The 19,793-nt window shown below is 41.2% G+C and overlaps 1 protein-coding gene across 31 annotated transcripts in view; it reads right to left on the reverse strand.

Moving 5' to 3' along the window:
• Positions 1 to 19,793, reverse strand: part of ZBTB20 (zinc finger and BTB domain containing 20) — a 758,521-nt gene that overhangs the window by 99,324 nt on the left and 639,404 nt on the right. For 2 of the 31 annotated variants that reach the window (XM_074363978.1, XM_074363939.1), the window contains exon 1: positions 11,280 to 11,894. The exons of the other annotated variants lie outside the window; for them this stretch is intronic. The gene's annotated coding sequence lies outside the window, so the exon portion shown is untranslated. Of the gene's footprint in view, positions 1 to 11,279; positions 11,895 to 19,793 lie in introns of those variants that run through there. 31 annotated transcript variants of the gene reach the window in all.

Raw genomic sequence — 19,793 nt, forward strand, 5'->3', positions numbered from 1 at the left:
TATCCCTGCCAAAGATCCATTGTGTAATGTTGTCCTCACATGACATTAAAAACACCAGTTCCCTGGAAAATGTAAAAAAGAAATCATGCTGCCTTGAAATACACGGAGTTTACTTTTGGAAACAGAAAATTAATACAGACCCAGTAAGATAATTTGGAACACAAGTAACGGCTAGAACAAACTGGAAAATCAGGACTTCTCCTTAAATCCGAGCAAGCATGTTAGCAGTCTCTGGGTGTGCTGGCTGATTCTCAGAAGAGGGCAGGCAAAACGGCTGCAGAACAGGGAAGCTGATTTAAAAAGGACTGATGTAACACACTCTTACCCAGAGTTATGGGGCAGGAAAATAAGTCAGAACACACACTTGGTACTGTGGGTATATATTTAATGTGATCAGATTTCAGCTGCTTTTCAGGTGTAGAATCTAGATGATCTCTTTCATTAAAAAAATGAGGTGGATCTGGGTAGTCCTCTAGCATTTTGTCATTAAGACAAGGGATACGTCTAAAGGCAGTTCTCTTTGTAAAATATTGTTTTGAAGAATTTAGACTTTAATCACTAAATTTTAGTTTCAAACATAGTATGTAAAATAATTCTCCTAAAATACTGAGAGGGAACAACTGTAAAATCTGAGTTGCCTAAACAACTGTTATACCAAATAGAGTAAATGAAATTTGAGTGAAGAAAAAGATACCCCATGCATGTGGAGAGTAGCAGGCCAGTGGTCATTACTACGAATGGGGGGAAGGAAATGGACTAATGCTTTAAATATCAATAGTTATTAGAGGCTAGTGATGTGAGGCTGTGTGTACATTTGAAGGGAGGGGAATGTGGATGGGCATGAAGCCAGATTCTACCCTTTGAATGAGTGACAGTTTTCACAGCACCTGATTTGGTAAAGGAGTGATGGTTTAGCAATCAAAGGTAGATTCCAGAGGACTTCTCATCAACTTAAAAAAACGCAACAGACCTACCTAGATCAAGGTGAGAAACAACATGAAATCTCTCATTACCTGAGTGACCTAGAAGAAAATCTGATCCAATAAATATCCTGGAAACTTGGGTCTTCCTCTCAACCAGATTTATGGTATAGCAACTAGCGTCTCTATAGACAGATAACTGGAAGCCCCCAGGAGAGTTGGGGGTACGCAGTATGGACCACAGGGAAGACATACAGTTTCCTACTTAGCACCACGGACAGAGCTGTCAGCAGAAAGGAACATCCTTGGAGTTATATTGGAGTTAAAGAAACACAAAGAAATCAGTGCTGCATTTTAAAGATGCTTCTTACTTATCCCTAGTATGACTGGCCTGTGGGATTGTGTTGGAATTGGGTTCCACTGTTTCCCCACTGGGCAGCCATTGGAGCTGAAAAGGACTAACTCTGAATAAAAAGGTGTCTGGTCCACCTGTGCACACGGAGGAAGGAAAGGTTGATAAGGGAGAATGATGTCTCCTTGACCTTTCTGTCACTTCTGGTTTTTGAGAAACTATAGCACCCTGAGGAATGATACCAGGCTTTCCTGTGACAAGAGGAGCCCACATGTATTTCAGCCTTAGGACCTCTAGGAAACAGAAATTGCTGTGGGGCAGAACTAAGAGAAGAGACCAAGTAAAAACAACCTTAAAAGAAAGTCAAGCGTCTCTATTCCATCTCCTATCAGAGCAGATTGCAAACCAGACCCCTCTTTTTTTCTTAGTGCTGGTCTTTACAGGGTGAAAGGCACTGCTGGGTTCCATAATTGAGTAACAGAATCTGCGAAATGAATATTGTCCCTCTCAGGCTTGAGCAGTGAATGGGTCGCCTTTTCTGCCCTGCTGAAACTTGATGGAGAGACCTAGTTTAATGAAAGAAAGCATCCTGACCCAAGTTATCTGACATTACATCTTACTGTCATTAGCTGAAAATCTGGACTTCAAGCGTTTCCGATTTGATTAACAGGAAACTTAGCATTTCTAAAAGAACCTGATTGCAGGGAACTTCTGGGTTGCACTTTCAATCTTTTTTTTTTTTTTTTTTTTTTTTTTTTTAGGGTTTTCTTTTATATCTTTTGTTTCTTAGGCCTTTATGTCCACAAGGGAGTGTAGGGAGGCTATACAGGGAATTGGAACCTGGAATTTCTGTCGGCTCACTACATGTGTTCACCAAATGGGAAAGTCCTCACTTAAAATCCCAGCAAGACAAGATAAGCTCTGTCTGCCCAGCAGCCTTTCAGAGGCATTAAGGGTAAGAGAGAAGGTAAGTAATTCACGATGCGTCCCCATTTCTATAATGGGGAAGGACGTCTTGATACATTTACAATCCTCCTCTGGGGATATTTCATCAGTTATACCTAAACTCTAATGGACAATAATTGATTTGAACTTTCCACTTAGCACAGAGCTGTAAACAGCTTCACTGCAGACAGCAGCAATGCACCGACGTTTTGTAAAGTGGAGAGAGATTCAGAAAACTTTTGTACTGGGTCAGGCCGTAGCCTAACAGCTTTTGTTTCCAGGGAAGAAACAGTTTGTCCTCCTGGTTTTAATAGCTGGGCTAATCGAGTCTCAAGCCTGCGCTAGGTATAGGTTATCTTTTGAAGGCATTCCATTTTAACCCCTCGCTATTATGACGGGTTTATAATCCAGCCATAAAAATGCATTCCTGATTTAGACATACATCAGGACACACTCAAAAACATAATTTGCAGAGTGCTAATTTCCTGATGAAGGGAAAAATAAGACATTAAGATCATTTTAAGACTACTGTTGTTGTTGTTTTTTTTTAAACTCTCAGTGGTCGGTGAGCCTCTCAGGGAAAGTACTCCCTTTCTCTACATGCCCCTCACCTAGCTGAGGTCGCTCTGTCTCCTCCCCTCTCTCCCTAGACACCTCACTTTGCTTCTGGCCACATCCTAGCAAGGTCTCTCCCAGGAGGAGGCGGAAGCCTCCTCTGCGGCAAGGGGTGGGCAGGGCAGGGGCGCACCTCTGTGCAGGGGCGCTTCTGCAGCCCCCTTCCAGCCTTGATGAACACAGAAGGAAACAAAGTTTAAGGAATTCTTATTCTGTTTAATTCCTTTTTTTTCTCTCCCGCAGGCATGACAACAGGATAAATAATGAAGAGAAACGAAAGACGAACTACATTTTGCTTAGACCACTGCATCTGCTGCTTCAACTGTGGCTTTCCTACCTTGGGATTTTTCAAAATGGGACTCAAAGCGCATGTGGCAGCCTCTCTAAGACCACAGAGGGCAGAGACCCCTCTGGGTTGTTGCTGCCGCTTCCCTGGTGTCAGGGATTTACAAACCTCCTGGCAGGACCTTATATAATCACCAGTTACAGCTTTGTAAAAGCGACTTTTGTCTGATGTGTGAGGAATACACAGCAAGAAAGTACATTTTGTGAATCTAATGCTGCCTTGTCATTACTCACCTTATGTGAGTTTGACACAGAAGATGAATTTTCTGGTAATTCAGCTGATAAGATTATAAGAGCAAAAACATTTCATTGTCAGAAAATAGATTTACCCTCCACCCCCCCCCCCATTGTAGCTCCCTTTCTAGAAATCTACAAGAAAAACAGGATACAATCAGACATTTTGTAAGAGGTCCAGATTCTGAAATGGATTAAAATCAAACTAAACATAACTTGCTCCACTTGGCCCTGAAAACAACAGTGTGTGGATTCCAGACATCAAGCCTAGTTCTGGTTTTGATTCTACACTGATTGTATAGGTAACACTAGGCCTCGGCTCTCCTGTTTCCCGTTTGGAGAAAATGATACCTGTACAATTATAGTCACTCATATTCATATTCATTTGTGTTCATGTACATTCATTCACTGATGAGATGAATGAAATTATATGATAAGCTATGGGACAAAAAGATGTTATATACATTTAAGGTCAGTCACGTTTAGAGTGGCATGACAGTGACTGGCAGTAGTCGAAGTTTACGGTATTTTATCCTCTTCTTGGGTAGAATGCAGCATGAAGTGGCATTTCCTACTCCTTGGCCGCAAGAGCCTCGCGTATCTACCCAAGTTCTTCTCCAGGCAAGCCCCTTTCTTGTCTATCATCAAAGGGCAACATTTTAATATTCGGCCTTTGAATCGAATTTGACATCCTCAAATTTGGTTTTTACCAATGTCTAAAATTCGCCCAGCTTTCAGCTGAATCACCAAGACCCTATTTTGGCATTAAAGTTCCATGGAATGCTCTTTAACCATAGAATTCCATACAGTGGTACCTGATGATTTCAAATTATTTTCTCGATGATCAATAATTTAACAATAATTAGTCTGTGGGTACTTATATTATAGACCATCACTGCATCAGGTTCTTCTCTCATAAATTTTGCTAAGCATAAAATGTGCTTTAAAAATAAAATGGTGATAGATGCTAACAAAGAACTGGATAGCTTAAATTCACTCCATCTTTTACATCAACTTTGGGATTTAAAGTTCCATAGTTAATGGAGATGGGAAAAGCTTAGAGAGGGTTCAGGGCAAAGGTCAAAGAACTCTTCCTCCTTGCCTGCCCAAAATATTTTAAGAGGTTTGATAATGGTTATCAGTGAGATGATGTGTTAATAGATGTTCTTCGTCTATAATTCAGATTAAACATTTAAAACGGGGCCTTAAGAAACATCAAGGATTTAGTTTAGCTATAAAGTTCTGTCATATTTCAGGAGATATTAAATCCTCAAATGAAATACTGAGATGTCCTATAAGTTTATGAAACACATTCGGGCTCCTTTTTTCTATGACGATTTAGGTAAAGTGTTGCTAGAAGGCAGGACAGGTAAACCAAATGAGCCCTAGACTTTGGCTTTTTATAAAAGTTAAAAATGAGTTGTAGAGCTTATCTGGAAATACTCTTTCACAAAAAGTGAAACAGTGTGATCCAAGGACTGAAACACCTCACATGCTAAGCTGGCGGCTGTCATAGGGAGCCAATCTCATGTGAAATGTTTGGTCCCATTATTGATCAGTCTTTATAAATGCTTGGCAGAGGTCAAGGAAGCAGCACTAATGCTTTATAAAACAAATAAGATACTTATTTCTTTGTTTGCTTTTAAAAATGACATTTACGGATTTTTTCTTTCTAGCATTCAGCTATATACAGCATATTATAATTGTCATATAATAACCTGAATTCAGGGACACATCTTTTAAAACAATGTATTATGCAGCGACCTTAGGTAAACATGCAATTTAGGAGCAGGAAAGATGCGCACAGAGACAAGTAATCATAGATACAAAGCTCGGTGAATTTCTGTGCCATGCACTTCACACCCCAACTCATCTCGCAGGGAAACTAGAGAAGGGGCAGAACCATTTCTATTATGATAATTCACAAAGGGAGGCCATATAGATATGCATGCAAAGTCTCTCTCCACCTCTCCATTTACATGCCAGGATTTCAACTCTGTGACACTGAGTCCCTTCATTTAGCCAATTAGTCTTTCCAGCTTCATGTAATGCACGCCAAGAAGAAGGAGAAATAGAAGTGCTGACGTTCACTGCTTTGAAAGTTGCTATTCTAATGCCAAAGCTGCCTCTTGAGCAATTTCCAGAATGTATTAACATGGGAGCAAAGCACTATTCCTAAAGACATGGATCACATTATGCAGGGGAGCCCCCTTCACCATGTCACAACTGCATAGAATCTCCTCCATCTCACAAGACCTTAACAGTTGTAGTTAACATGGACTCAAGTTTATGGTCCTCACTCAGGCAAAACCCAGGAGGTCCTCCTGAAGAAAAAGGGCCAATTTAAAAATATTTAGCAAGCAAAGCACGACCTGTTTTCTGGACTATAGCACTGGCCAAATCTTTGCATGGCTGTACTGAAGAAAGCCAGTCAAAGTCCAAAGCAAACCAATCTCTCAGTTTAGGTTAGAGTGAAGGATTCTTCAGTTTCAGTCTTTTTTTTTAATTTTCCAAACCAAGTCTTGGTTCAATTTTAATTATTTTAATTCAACATGCAACCCCTAGAATTTTCTCTCATTATTAAAGATCAAGTTGAAAAGAGCTGATATTTAAATAAAATCTAAATATGCTTCTACACTTGCAAAATGGTGTAGCCCACTTATCCATGTGATTCTGATACTTAGCAGGTAATAAGAAGTTGCTCTGAAATACTCAAAACTATTCATTCTCCTTCTCTGTTGTCCATCCTGGCCCGAGTGAAAACAGGGATGGAGGTTTCAACATCACCCTCTCCTTTCTCTTATCAACAGATTTACACAAGTCAGTTTATGTCAGTCTGGCCCTACATACTCAGCCTTTCCTTGTTTAACTCCTGACATTTGCAAGAGGGGATTGGACAGGTCCTTCGTGGAGGTGGTACAGCACAGTGGAAGGAGCACATGACCGTGATCAAGGACCTGTGTGCCCCAGTTCTGGCTCTTCTACAAGTTAGCTGTGTGTACACGACCATGCCTCTCTTCTGGGCTTCCTTTTCCCCACACACAGAACCTGGCATTGGCTGAGATGATCCTGCAAATTTCCTTCAAGTTTCTTGTTGTTTCCCTAAAAAGCTTCTGGAAACGGCTTCTTCCTTTGCCTTTGCTTTCTGTAGTTTAAGATCTTGGCTCAAGCTATCCCTTCCATTATTCTCTCAGTATTCCTCTACTATCTCCTAACCTTGCTGTCTCTCAAAAGGCATCATCTTTAGGCTCAGTTTTTTCTTCTTATAATCACACATTTGAAGGGTTGATGCACTCATCCATCTTTTCCTAAAATCCGCCTCTCTTAGTTATGGTTAATTAAGTTAATTCAGTTAACACTTCCTCTTCAGAATACCTCTGATTAGACGTTCTACCTGCGCCTCAAATTCCCTATAGAGCATTCTTTCTTTTTAAATCATCCCTGCTATCCAAATTCTATACAACCACATTCCATGACACCATTCTATGCCCCAAACTTCTGCTACACTTTCACATTTTAAAATATGGAACATTTCTTAAAATGAACTAAATTTTTTTTTTTTTTTTTTTTTTTTTTTTTTTTTTTACTATTTTTCTTGTCTAGCTCTTGATCACAGCATACCTAGGAGATAAACATTGCCCCCTCCCTCTAAAACATCTTCTCAATGGTTTGATTGTCATAGTTACCTCTTCAGTACTCCAATGGATTTCTATGCTACTTCAGATCAATTAGGAATTGCAAACTCCCAGCACTGAAAGCCCTTTGTAGGTACACTCATCTAATCTGTCAGAAAATGGTGCCATCCAGGCCCCCCATATCCATCCACTAAGGAGATCTCTGCCTTCTTGCTTCTTGCCATTGAAGATCTTCTCTTTATGTGGAAAAGCCCATCTCTGAACCTGTCTCACATAAGCCTGAATCTGGGGAATAATTCCTCAGCACTGAAGAGCATCTTTCCTTCCTTTGAACTATGACTTAAACACTGCTTCCTCTAGAGAGATTTCCAAGATTACTGTCAGCCGATCGCCATCCCTCTAAAACAAGGTAAAAACCACTCCATCTGCTTTACCACATTTAAAAAAATCGATTGCATTTTAAATGTATATTGTAGTTGCTTATAAATTCCATTGATAGCAGGAAAAACATAGTGGGTATTCAACCAATACAGCTTGATGAATTTATTGCCTTGCAACTTTAGGTCTTGATTTCAAATAGTTATATGTACAAAAAGCCCCCACTGTCCTGTTTTGTTACTTTAAGACATATAAAACTACTTAAGTCACCCGATTTTTGAGAACTGTCAACCACTATGCATGTGGTAGGTATCAGCAAACACCTGTTGAATTGGATTGAAGAAGAATCATCTTAAACAGTTTACTCTTGGAGGAGAGAGTAATCAGAAGAAGACTGTAAACATTAATATTCTATAACAGCATCTAAGTGTAATAAAAAATAATACTCAAATGAGAGTTTCTCAAATTTCTCTCATCCTCTTGATTATTTAATGTTACATTGATAAGAATATACTTTTAAAGATAGCTTTGATTTTAAAACACTAAATTTACACACCAAGAATTAGACACTAGCAAAATCTCATAGTCTGATAATTTATTTCTCTTTAATATATCTGTCTTGAGAACATCAGCAGGAATACACCAAAGAAATATGCCCCTCACGGGACCAACTATATAAAAAGACAGAACACATCATCAGCACAAAAATCATTATCCATCTAATTTCTCCCATTCTAGATGGCTCCGGTGAGCCCCTCCATCATTACTGACTAGGGTTAAGATAGACCTTAATGGATTAATTAAACCAAAGCAGGACTGCATTGCAGACCAAAGAGGAGTAGATCCTAACACAGACGAAGCAACAACCCCGTTCTTTCGTTCAAATGTATAAGGCTTGGCTACCCTCAAGTGCTGTACATTTATACTGTAAAGCAGTCGTCCAAAAATAAGATTTGATGTCTGTTGTCTGGGTCTTCCCCTTTGCACTCATAAAAATCTAATACTTGGGTGCTTATCAAAATTTATCATGTAATAAATGTTAGGACTTTTCTTTTGCTTCAGGAACGTGGGAGCATCTGGAAGAGAGGTAAAGTAATAGAGGCAGCGTGGTCATTCTGGTCATCACGAAGCACCACCTAGGGGAGAGGTTATTGTCTGAGTGCTAGTAAGACTGAGAGAGGGCCCAGGGCACAGGATATTCACGAAGGGCTGAAAGGGAGAAATGCCCACGTAAAGTCACTGGGACGCCCCAAGCAGCTGTCAGTAATGGAAACCTTGAGAGCTGCCCATTTAAAGAGGATTTTGAAATTCAAATGTAAAAGGAGAAGATGTTAATCCAAAAGGCACAATTTAGGGTCTTTTTCTTCTTGTAAAAGGAAGAGGAAGAAGGAGAGAAAAAAACAAAACAAAACAAAAAAAACAACAACCCGAAAGGACCCAGAGGCACTGTACCATATTGGCAGTTTACTCTCTCTCTCTCTCTCTCTCTCTCTCTCTCTCTCTCTCTCACCAAATCAGCATATAATGACTGCAACATCTACTTTCCCAATAGGGACAATCAGGCTTTATCACACACAACGTTAAACACACAGGTATTAAAAGAAAATAAAAAAAACACCCAGAAACACCTCATTCTGGAAATGGTGAGACTGACTAGGGCAGACTGTCATTAATATCAAGCGTATCCTGTCAGTTTAGAAAAGCATCCCCGAAGCCAGACTGGAGCTAGCAGCCTTATTCCCACCGAAGAGGAAGTGTCCTGAAGGATGCCGGAAGGGGGCATCTGGGCAGCTTTCAGTTTCTTTTTTGAAATGACAGAAGCAAGGCAGGCTCCTCTCAGGGTCAGCTTGGCCCTACCACGTTGAATCCCAGTGTCTAACTGATAAGTAATTGAAATAAAAAGACACGGAGTTCAATGGCTGCTCTGAGTTTTAAAAGCAAGTACAAATTCCCAGCCCCTCAGTAGATTTCATCTGTGATTCTTGCATTAGGGGAAAAACTTGCATGAAGTTCAAACAATAGCACGGCTCTCAAAAACACATGTCATTTCTCACTGGAGAGAAAGAATAGAATTAGAGTTGGAAGGGTTTCCTACCTTAGTGATTATTTAATCCAGGCATTTTGTAAATGAGGAAACTGAGGACTTGCCAATGGTCACAGAGTTAATTATGCAGCTGGCAATTTTATCAGTAATGAATCCACAGACATATTCAGGGTGATCAGTGATCCAATGGAACTGGGTCCCTTAAGACCTTTTATTTAAACGATTATATAAGTACACACACGTACAGAGAGGAGAGACCTATAGATACAGATAAGTATATAAAATATATTTCTGGGTGGTAAAAATAGGATCCTGTGTTGTAGCTTTGTTGCTATCATGGTCAGGAAGCCACTGGCTAAATTTGTTTACTTGACAAATATTTATTGAGCTCCAACTGTGTGCAAGTATTATGAAAGTAAAAAAAAATGTATGATTAGACACAGTTTGTGCTGTTTCAAAAAGTTTTACATTGGTAACATAATGGTGCAAAATAATTGAGTAGTCAAACTCATTCCCATTGGATGAATATAAAACATAATCATGAATTTTGAATCAGGAGAGAAGGCCCTATATACTTGTCAGAGACTGGCAATAATCTGGAATGTTCTAGTACCCCAAATCTAAAGCTTGAGCCATTGATTTCAGCTGTTCTAGGCATCTGGACAGGCTTTTCCCCTCAGGATCCACCCTGAATTGACTGCCCTACGTAGCTCAGAAACAGGGCTGTCCAGGCCTTGCTGCTCGGCTCCTGCCCAGTCTCTGAGAGGGTATTTAGGTCAAGGATGAGGGTGGAGCAGGGGAGAAAGCAAAGAACCTGGCTGAGTCGTGGGTCTATTAGCTCCAACACACTACCTAATCTCCCAGTCATTTCGCTCACAGTTATGTTTTAGTATATAGCACTGCAGAATGATTTCCTTTGAGATGAACAAAAATTCAGTGGCTAAAACTAATGAATATGATTGGTTCAAGTCATCCGGAGATGGAGAAAAATCACTAATGGTAAGCTTGAGACCAAAGAAGTGATCATATCATCCAGACATTTCTCTCAAAAAGAAGGGAGGCAAGAAAGAACATTTAAGTGCCTACCATGTTTCAGACACTATGAGAGAGGATTTACATATATCATCTTATTTAATTCTAATAAAAACCTTCCAGAGGAGAGATTATCATCTCCTTTTCTTCAGGTAAAGGAACAGAGGCACAGCAAGATTGTGGTTTCAGCATACTCACAAAGAGGAAAGTAATTTGTGACACTCACATACGGATCTAAGTTTGTCCAGTTACAAAGCCTGTGTTCTTTGCCAAAGTTTGCTAAGAGGGAAACTAAGAGGTGAAACCACTCTAAATGCCGTCGGCAATATTTTTAGTGAGTGTCTGCTACATGGTGCTAAATTGTGTGCAGAAGTTTACACAAATACAAACACACACTTTCTGCCACCTTGACATTTAAATATGCTAACACGAACAAACTGACATTGGACCCACCAAAAGAATATTAAATGTAGGAAATTCAAATGACCCTTTTACAAAAAGGTATTTTTTTTTTTTAGTTATAGAAGACAGTCTACCCGACATTGCAAAGCTTTTGTGCAACTAATGCTTAAAAACATAAACAAACAAACAAAATCCCCAAACTCTTCCAATACCAGAAAAACATGCACAGTCTCCACAAAAATCTAGCACAGTCAATTCCCCAGTCATTGCCAACGGACAGGGATTTTTCCTCAAACAGATTTAAAGGTGAGCACATAGTTTGCGCATAAAGGTTTCATTTTCGGTCCAGGGTTGACATTGTCACTGCCTTTGCTTACCTTGTCTTCGTGAAGTGTGGAAAGGGAAAAAGGTTTGAGTTTTTCTTCCACATGTGAAGGCTTAGCTGTGGGGAAGGGTTGTTTAAATAAAAACACCGAGTTTCCTTCCTAGTGGAAGGCTCAGGCATCGGGAGATCCCCTCCTCCCTGCGTTCCACCATCCACATAAAAACACACACTCCCTTTCAAGCTTCCTCACCTCGTGGCGTGAGGGGTAGAAAAAGAAGGGAAGAAAAGAAAAGCGGGAAAGGGTGTCGAAGAGGAAGAGAGAGGGAGGGATGGGAAGAGTGTCTAAGGAAGTCGTGTCGTTCTCCAGAGTGCTCCAGAAAGTGAAAGTATGCAAGGAGCCAGCTTAGAAGCACGCAGCTCCCAGCTCTCCAGGGATGGCCCTCTCAGAGCATCAGCTCCAGAACGAAAGCTTTCTGTGGCCAGGATGGCGCTGAAAGAAGGAAGACGCTGGACAGGGGTTGGAGAAGGACACTATGGGGCTTTCCAGCCTTTTCTACCTCACATATCAAAACAGTTACTCTTGAAATGCTGTAACTTTCTGGGATATATCCAAATGCAAGAAAAAGGTGCATTCTAAGATGAAATGTGATGTGGGAATTATTTATTATCCATTATCATGCTACAATTATTTATTTATAATTATTATCTATCTACAACACTGCAGTCTTTCACTGCCTCTTGATAATCAAGAGTTGACAGCATCACTTTATTTTATTTTTTAACACATCACTTTACTTGCTTTGTTAAAGAAATAAAGAAGAAAGATTGAGGTGGATAGGAATTGTACTAAAATAATAAGGACACGCGACCGATATCCCCAAATCAACAACAAAAATATCGATGGTGAGGTCTTGAACTCATGGAGGTTTGTCTAATTTTTCCATAATCAGAACCAAAGGTGAAATTTAAGTTGCAATAGGCCCTCAACAGATAGTATTCACGGCTACTGCAGTCAGTCTTTTCTGAGTAAAAGGCCTGGCTGGGATTCCAAAGATTTTTCCCCTGCTGGAAACAGCATTCACAGTAGCTTTCCGGGGGAGCCGCACGAGAGAGGGGAAGGGTGAGAAGGAAGCATTAGCACCAGAAGTCTCTAGTCATCCTCTGCCACCGTGACACGGGTTAGCTGAAGGCCATGGAGAATGACGGATGTGCAGTCGCCTCTTTCTTACACAGACAGCAGAGGGGGGAAACCACACGCTTGTATTTTGCTAATGTAAAAGTCCCAGTGGAAACATTAGCACTCAAAGACATTAATGTGGATTTGGGACACTCCCTGAAGGATTTTGATTCCATTAGAAAAAAAAAAAAAAAAAGACGGTGACAGATCTAATCCTGCTTTGATATGTTTAATACCATTTAAAGAGAAACTGCACCCATTTACCTCCTCAGGCCGGGACACCAAGAGTTCAAAAAGTAAAACATCATTTCCCAGGGCAAAGAAAAAAGCTGGGAAAATATTATGTGAAAATTAATTTGGCATGCTTCTTTGAAATTTTAGATTTCTGGGATGAGCAAATGGGTACAGTTTTCTTTTAACTGTTTTTGAACACCATGTGTTGAGAAGAAAACAACAGAATGGCAATTGCTCATCCAAAATGCTAACTTGTGGCATGGCGCAGTCAAGATGGCCTGCCACAGCCAAAAAGCAGGTGTATGCTATGCCTCTCACTTCAGTAGCATGCGCGCCACATGGCCCTGCATTCAGCAACCTCTTGCATTTGCTTTTGGAACCTTTCTGAGGGGGACAGTAAACATGACTCAACAGAACGTCTAGGCTAGGCGGGACTGGCTCCCCCGGCTTTCTGTGAGACAGACTCTCTGAGAAAGAACTGAGGCAAAACTGGAATAATGCTCTCTATTTTGGAATTCTGTGACCTAGCACAAAAGTGCCTGGCTACAGATCATTTTGTGTGGCTGAAATTTAGGATCTAATCAGGTTGGAGAGGATGATGAATCAGCTTTTGTGTGGCTGGAGAGGGCCTAGGCAATCAGCTGTTTCATTGGGCTAAGGACACCGTTAATGCAGCTGCTACAGATCATACGCACCTACTGTAAAAGCTTAGAGTAATAAGCCCCTCGCCTCTCAGGCCCATGAATAAGCTCAAAACGGAGGATGTTCACAATTATTTGGCGTGCTGGGATGCCAAGGCTTCCCCAATCTGACGTTATGAATCTGATATTACATTTGCTCCAGGAATTAAAATACTTTTATATAGTCTAGATCTCATTCAACTGTCTAACAGTCCTATGAGGAAGAGGAGGAGACAGAAAAAAAGATTCTCCTTCTGCCCTGAAAGAGGCCTGATAAAGAGCCAAATTAAAACTCATGCTCACTTTTAAGCCTAAAGCAGGTAGCATGTGGAATGAAATCTCAAGCTATCTGTGTTGTAGGGCTTGACAAGGTCTGAAGATAAAGGTGTAGATGGGGCTCAAAATGACTATTTCAACATAAAGACATGGGAAATTACTGCTTTATTCTATGATTTTAACTGATAAATCAATAACCATTTATTAAAAACCTACTGTGCAAAGATATTGTCAGCCAAGAGTAAGGAAGAGTAAGATCTATAAATACTAAATTGGGAAGAAAAACCCTAAAGCTTTACAGATAATAGTTGCATCATATACTCTGCCAGCTGCCTTCTGGGTAGGCATTTATGGAGTTTAGAAAAGACAGTTTGTTGCCAAATACTTATATGCTATTGTTAATTTCATTTATTAAAATGACAATATTCACTATGTATCTTTTATTTCTGATGGTACATTCTAGGTGTTGGAGGATATAGGAACTGTATTTATGAAGCTTACTGTGCAGTGGTGGGAGGAATGACACACACACAAACATTCTCTGGTATAGGACAGTAGTATGTAATCAGTGCCAAATGAGACATATAAATAAGTGCTTTAGCAGTTCAGAAGAAGCGAGACCTCCTGGCTATGGAACAACCCTTTCATAGATTTGCTAAAATGGCTCAATGCGCAAACAGGAAGGGATTTGGACCAAGCTTTAAGGCGACCAGCCATCAGTGTGCACGGTGGTTTAGCTAGGCTATGAGGGGAGGGGTGTGTGCCCTATATCCATAACACCTCTCACACTGAGGTGTCCTGTGATTAATGCTAACTGAAAGAAAGCATGCATGGCTGAAAGAGGAGTCAATGTGGATGATGGGCCAGGTCCAGTGGTTCTGCATCAGCCCTAGGTATTATGATGATTATTAATTCTCTGTGGGAAGTTGGCATTAAAATGACATCATTTTCTTCCCATACTATTATGAAAAATTTAGTCTTTTATCCACTCCAGAGTGATGGGAGGTACAATTGAGGGCTCATCCTTCCAAATGAGAGAAACACTTAGCCCATGTAAAATGCCACTGGTACGGGAATTACAATGTCTTTCAGAACAGTAACAAATGAAATCCCCATACTCCCCAAGGAGGATGAGTCAGAACCTGTGCTCCCTGGAAGCAACGACAATGGAGCTGAGGTGCAGTGGACATGTTGGGATCCACGTAAGAAGGCAGGTTACCATCCAGTAGAAAATGGAATTTGGGTGTCCTGGCTTCTAGCGCTAGGTTCCATCTATAGAATCACCTTCTTTTGCAATTTTTATTCCTCTTGGACACTCTAGCCCTTTACATCATGAATAGTGGTATTCTGTAGTTGGTGTGCTTGTGTGTGTGTGTGTGTGTGTGTGCCTTTTTAAGAGGGAGAATGGCGTTACTGATGTGCTTTTGTAAAGGATTCAAGGTTGTCTGGATCCTCAAAGAATGCAATTGAAAAAAATACTGTTTCTTTGATTCAATGGTGCTTACATTTGGGCAGAGTTTTCTTTTTCCATCCTCAAATACAGTATTTGAGACAATCTGCCCACAATGGAAAGCTTTTAGAGCTTCAAAATGTAGGCGAACCAAATCAGAATTAATCTGTGAAAACGGAGACTCAGGCACATGGAAAAAGTTTAGAAAAAAATCCGGGCAGGAGGCAGTCCCACGGAAAGATGCCTGACATCTCTCCGAATTTAAGGTGAGCTGGAGTAGGACAGGGGAGAAGCGGCCATGGAAAGTTCCAGCTGCCATGTGATCTGCTGTCTCACCTATGCCCATTCAACTTGAGTTTGTGTCATCAAGGGGGCTAGTTGATTTTGTTAAAGTGTGTCCTGTGGTCTGACTGCACGAACCCAGAGGAGGCCAACAAAGGGAAGTCTACTCTATCTGGGGCTAGGGTGAAGTTGCCAATAGCTATTCGCTCAAAAAGGACTGACCAGATCAGTATGCAGGGCATTTACAGCAGCGTTGCCTTTTCGTATCACATGAAAAGCCATGTAGTTTACTGGGAAAAATTAATTAACCAAAAAAAGAAGGCTTGCAAACGATAGAAACAAAAGGGATAGAAGATACCAGTGACCACCTCTGAACACTAGGTACATGTCCAACAGTTTTTCTTTATATGTGGATTTCTCTACATATGTTATCTCATTTGATCCTCATACTAATTATGAAAGATTGAAATTTTGCCCATTTTCTATGTGAGGAGCCTAAGGTTCAGAGAGGTTAGGTGAATATCCTCTGGTCACACAGCTAGTAGGGGCTACGCTGGGTTTCAAATCAGAGCGGTAGGACATAAAGCCTGAGCTCTTCTCTGTGCCTTGTGCTTTTCATGGCATGAAATGAGTGTTGGGGGAACTCTGCCCAGCATCTCTGGTTAGCAGAGTGAATCGCTTTTATCATTTGCCAACATGTCATAGAAAAAAACCAAAACAACAAAAAAAAATTGAAACTCCTGGCTCTAGGAGATTTCCTATCAACCACCTGAAGTTTGGCTTGGTTACATAGTATTTGAATATCTGACAATCTTATAAAAAGTCTAACAAAAATACAGAATTTTTCATTTATGCTAGATTCTAGTTAGTTAAAAATCTCCTATTCCTACATAACAGTGTGCCTGGGGGTCTCTCTCACTGCCAGAAACTTATCTGAAAATGCTGAAAAGTCAGAATTTGGGGCCTATATACTGACTAATATTACCAGCTGTGAGTCGGCTTGAACATCAGTAATATGATATTTCCCGCTACAATTTGATTTGGTTGAAATGTGTTTGAAGTTCACCCTTTTATTAACTAGAATTACCACCTCCTGTAACTGGAGGGCCCCTGAGAGCAGGCTGCTAGTGCAATCCAACCTCCCACCCGCCATCAGTGCATTTCCTGGCAACAAATACTATTAAATTGATAACTACAGAAATAGGTCAAAATGTCTTTTCAATAGTTGCTAATGTTCCCCTAATGCTCCATCTCCTCCCTTTGATTCTCCGGCTAACATTTTCTCAAACATCACAGGAGCAACAACTAGTAAAGAGAAATGACTAGGAGATGGGGAAGCTGGCAGCAGTGGATGGAGGAGGTCTTAGGAGTTCCCTGAATTATCAGACAGAAAAGCTAAACTTCCCTAGGGGCCAAGGGCCCCAAACTCAGCTCCCCTGGTGAGCTGGGGGACCTGGAAAAAAAAGCCATGTCCCATCTGAGCCTTAATACCCTCCTCTGCAAAAGAGGAAACTCAAGATGACTGATTATTCAAATTCTCAAGCTGCTCAGAGCTCATAGGAGCCTTGACTTCTCTCAAAACAGTGGGGTTTTAAACTTACTTACTCTACTTTCATAACCATACCTGTTAGGGCCTTGGCTACCCAAGATAGAAACTTGTTTTTACATTTGAAAAAGATACTGTGGCATATTTTTTTGTGAGACAGACCCTCTGCAATCATCCTGGGTTTGATTATTCACTGGGTAAACCTACAGCTTTTTTTTTCTTTTCTCCTCTCTCCCAGGAAGAAAGTTTGCTTTTTAGAGTTCACATCACATTTGTGACCAAAGATAAAGAAATGGGGGGTTGGGTCGGTACAGCTGTCTCAGGACGTGGCTGATTCTATGCAGAGGAGTCTCACTCAGAGGGGACAGCCACCTACTGTAGGCAAGAAGCATAAACCCCCTTGTTAATGAGGTACATTTCAATTTCCAACACTTCTTCTGAGATGCAAACATCCCGTAGGGGGGTTAAGCCATTCATGCCTGGATGCTCTAATCACTTCAACCCCAAGAGGGTTACCTCAGTGTAAAGTAGTTTTGAATTGGAGCTGGGGGAAGGGATAGGGATAATTTTGGAATAGGGGAGGTTGAGGGGAAAATAAAATCAGAGAAACAGAAGGACCCTGGGCCCTGGAGGCAGAGGAAAGAAGGAAGGGAGTGGTCGTGACTGAAAGGGACTCAATTTCTTTAGTACTTTTTCCTTTGGGTCTTGTCAGGAGCTAGTGAACCATTGAGAAATCCCTTGGGAGGCGCCACGGGCTCTGAGTAATGCTTTGGACCCTTCGCCATGCCGTGGTTGTGCTATCGCTAGACAGGAAGTCAGCACCAATTTGAAGACTTGTAAACTTCAGCTACCTGGTTCAGGCAAATAAAGGTTATTCTAATCTCCTATGATTTAAACTCACAGAGACTGCAGTCTGGCCCCTCTCCATCAGATTCCTCCTGCCTTCCTTCCTTTCATGGGGGAGGGAGGGCAGAGGTGTGGGAGAGCGGGGGAGGGGCCGAGGAAGGGGCGGGCCTTCCTGAGATTGCACGGTGAGCGAGGCTTTGTGTCGGATGAGCCTCTTTCTCTGGACCCTCCCGGCAGCCTTACCCTGTTAAGTGGTTAGAAGTATTTCATAGGTTCAGAATGCTAACTTGCTTGACCATTCAGGTTTCTTCTCCCCGCTCCTAGTTCCTCTGCAATAATTCCTCTTGGTGATGGGTGCTTAGAAACTGGTTTACAGACCGGTCATCTAGAATGTATCTTTTGGGAATGTTGAGGATGGCCTGAGTCATCAAAGGCATATCTGGCTGGGAGTCAGGAGCCTTGCTTTCGTCTGGTTAAGACTTCGCCTTAACAAACTGTCACTGAGGGCAGATCCAGGCACCTCTATGGGGTCTAATCATGACCTTACAATCCTGTCATCCACACTCATTGAGGTTGTTGCAGGGGTGTGAATGTACAAAATTCAGCAAGAATCATTTTCATTAGGTCATATGGAGATTAAAGAGAGGAACTCCCTCCTCCTAACACCATTTTGGGGTAAGAAGGTTGCTGGGAGCTGAAGGCAGAAAGGAAAGGCGAGAAGGATGTGGAACACACAGCCAGCAGCAGCAATGGTGGGAGCCTGAGAGGAACGGGAGCCCAGGGCCAGAGCCAGGAGATGAAATCGTTTTTAGAGTTCACTGATGTGTTTGATCTCATAATGGTTGGTAAGTCCTAGTCTAAAATTACCCAAATGTATATTCTTTTTAATAGCTCAACATATGGTTGAAGCCTATTTTATAAACTTTTCAATAATGGGCAAAGACTTCTCTACGACAACTATTTCTCCCAAGGATTAACCTCTAGCAAAAAAAAAAAAAAAAAAAAAAAAAAATTGTCTGAGACCACTATAGAGTTTCTGATTACAGAACAGGAGCTTCTTGACGATAATCATCTCGAGGTGTTCAGAGGGAGGAAGGAGAGATGAGTTATTCTAAACCATATTGTACGGACAGAAATCTTCAGCGTTTACACAGGCATTAGCTTCTGAGGAATCGAAAAAGAGGATCATTTTCAGTAAGAGAAGATAAGTGACTGATCCCTTCAGTTGGGATGCCAGGAAAAGATAAATTCCAGGCAGGACCGGCCGGCTACAGCGTCTGTGGGGCACAAGGCAATATGAAAATGCGGGGCTCTTTACTTAAAAAATCATTAAAAATTTCAAGACAGCAACGGCAGAACATTAAATCAAACCCAGGGCCCTTTGAAGCACAGGGCTTGGTGTGAATGCATGGGTGGTACAGCTGGGACGTGGCCCTCATTCTAGTGCATTGTTTTCACCAAAGCATTCCAGTCCCATAGTCACCTAAATTGAGAAAGATGCACCACCACTCTCAAAACTCTCAGTTAACCCTGTCTTCTTAGGGTAAGAACGCAAGTGGATTCTGCAGCAACGGTCAGAAAAATCTGGGGTCTGCCAAGATGTCTGATAGATTTCAATTGTGCTGGCTTCTGCTACATTTGTTACAGCCACCAATCCCCACTTCTGTCACAACCTAAAGATGCCCAGGATATCAATGTCTGGGAATTGAAGCATATTTTTTTAAAACACAAATTTCCCTGAAGAAAAAAACCAAAACAAAACAACAAAACAAGCAGAAGTTACTAAAGAAACTGAATTTCCTGGATATAAGTCCTATCCCTGACTTCTTTCTGGCCTTACCTTGAGCAGGTCCTGGGCATGTGCACACAGGCTCAGAAACACAGGTGAATTACCACAATAACTCTTTTCAGTTTGGGGAAAAAATAGAGGAAACAGGAGAACCTGGTCTTAGCCCAGCAGAAACGCACTCGGTTCACTAACAGTTTGCTTGCTCCCTCTCTCTCCTCTTATTATGCTAAGTTAGAGCTATGACTTCACTCTCCATGGAAGCTAAGTTTCTCTTTCCTGGATGCTT

Source organism: Camelus bactrianus, chromosome 1 (genome assembly GCF_048773025.1).
Source record: "Camelus bactrianus isolate YW-2024 breed Bactrian camel chromosome 1, ASM4877302v1, whole genome shotgun sequence".
Lineage (NCBI taxonomy): Eukaryota > Metazoa > Chordata > Mammalia > Artiodactyla > Camelidae > Camelus > Camelus bactrianus.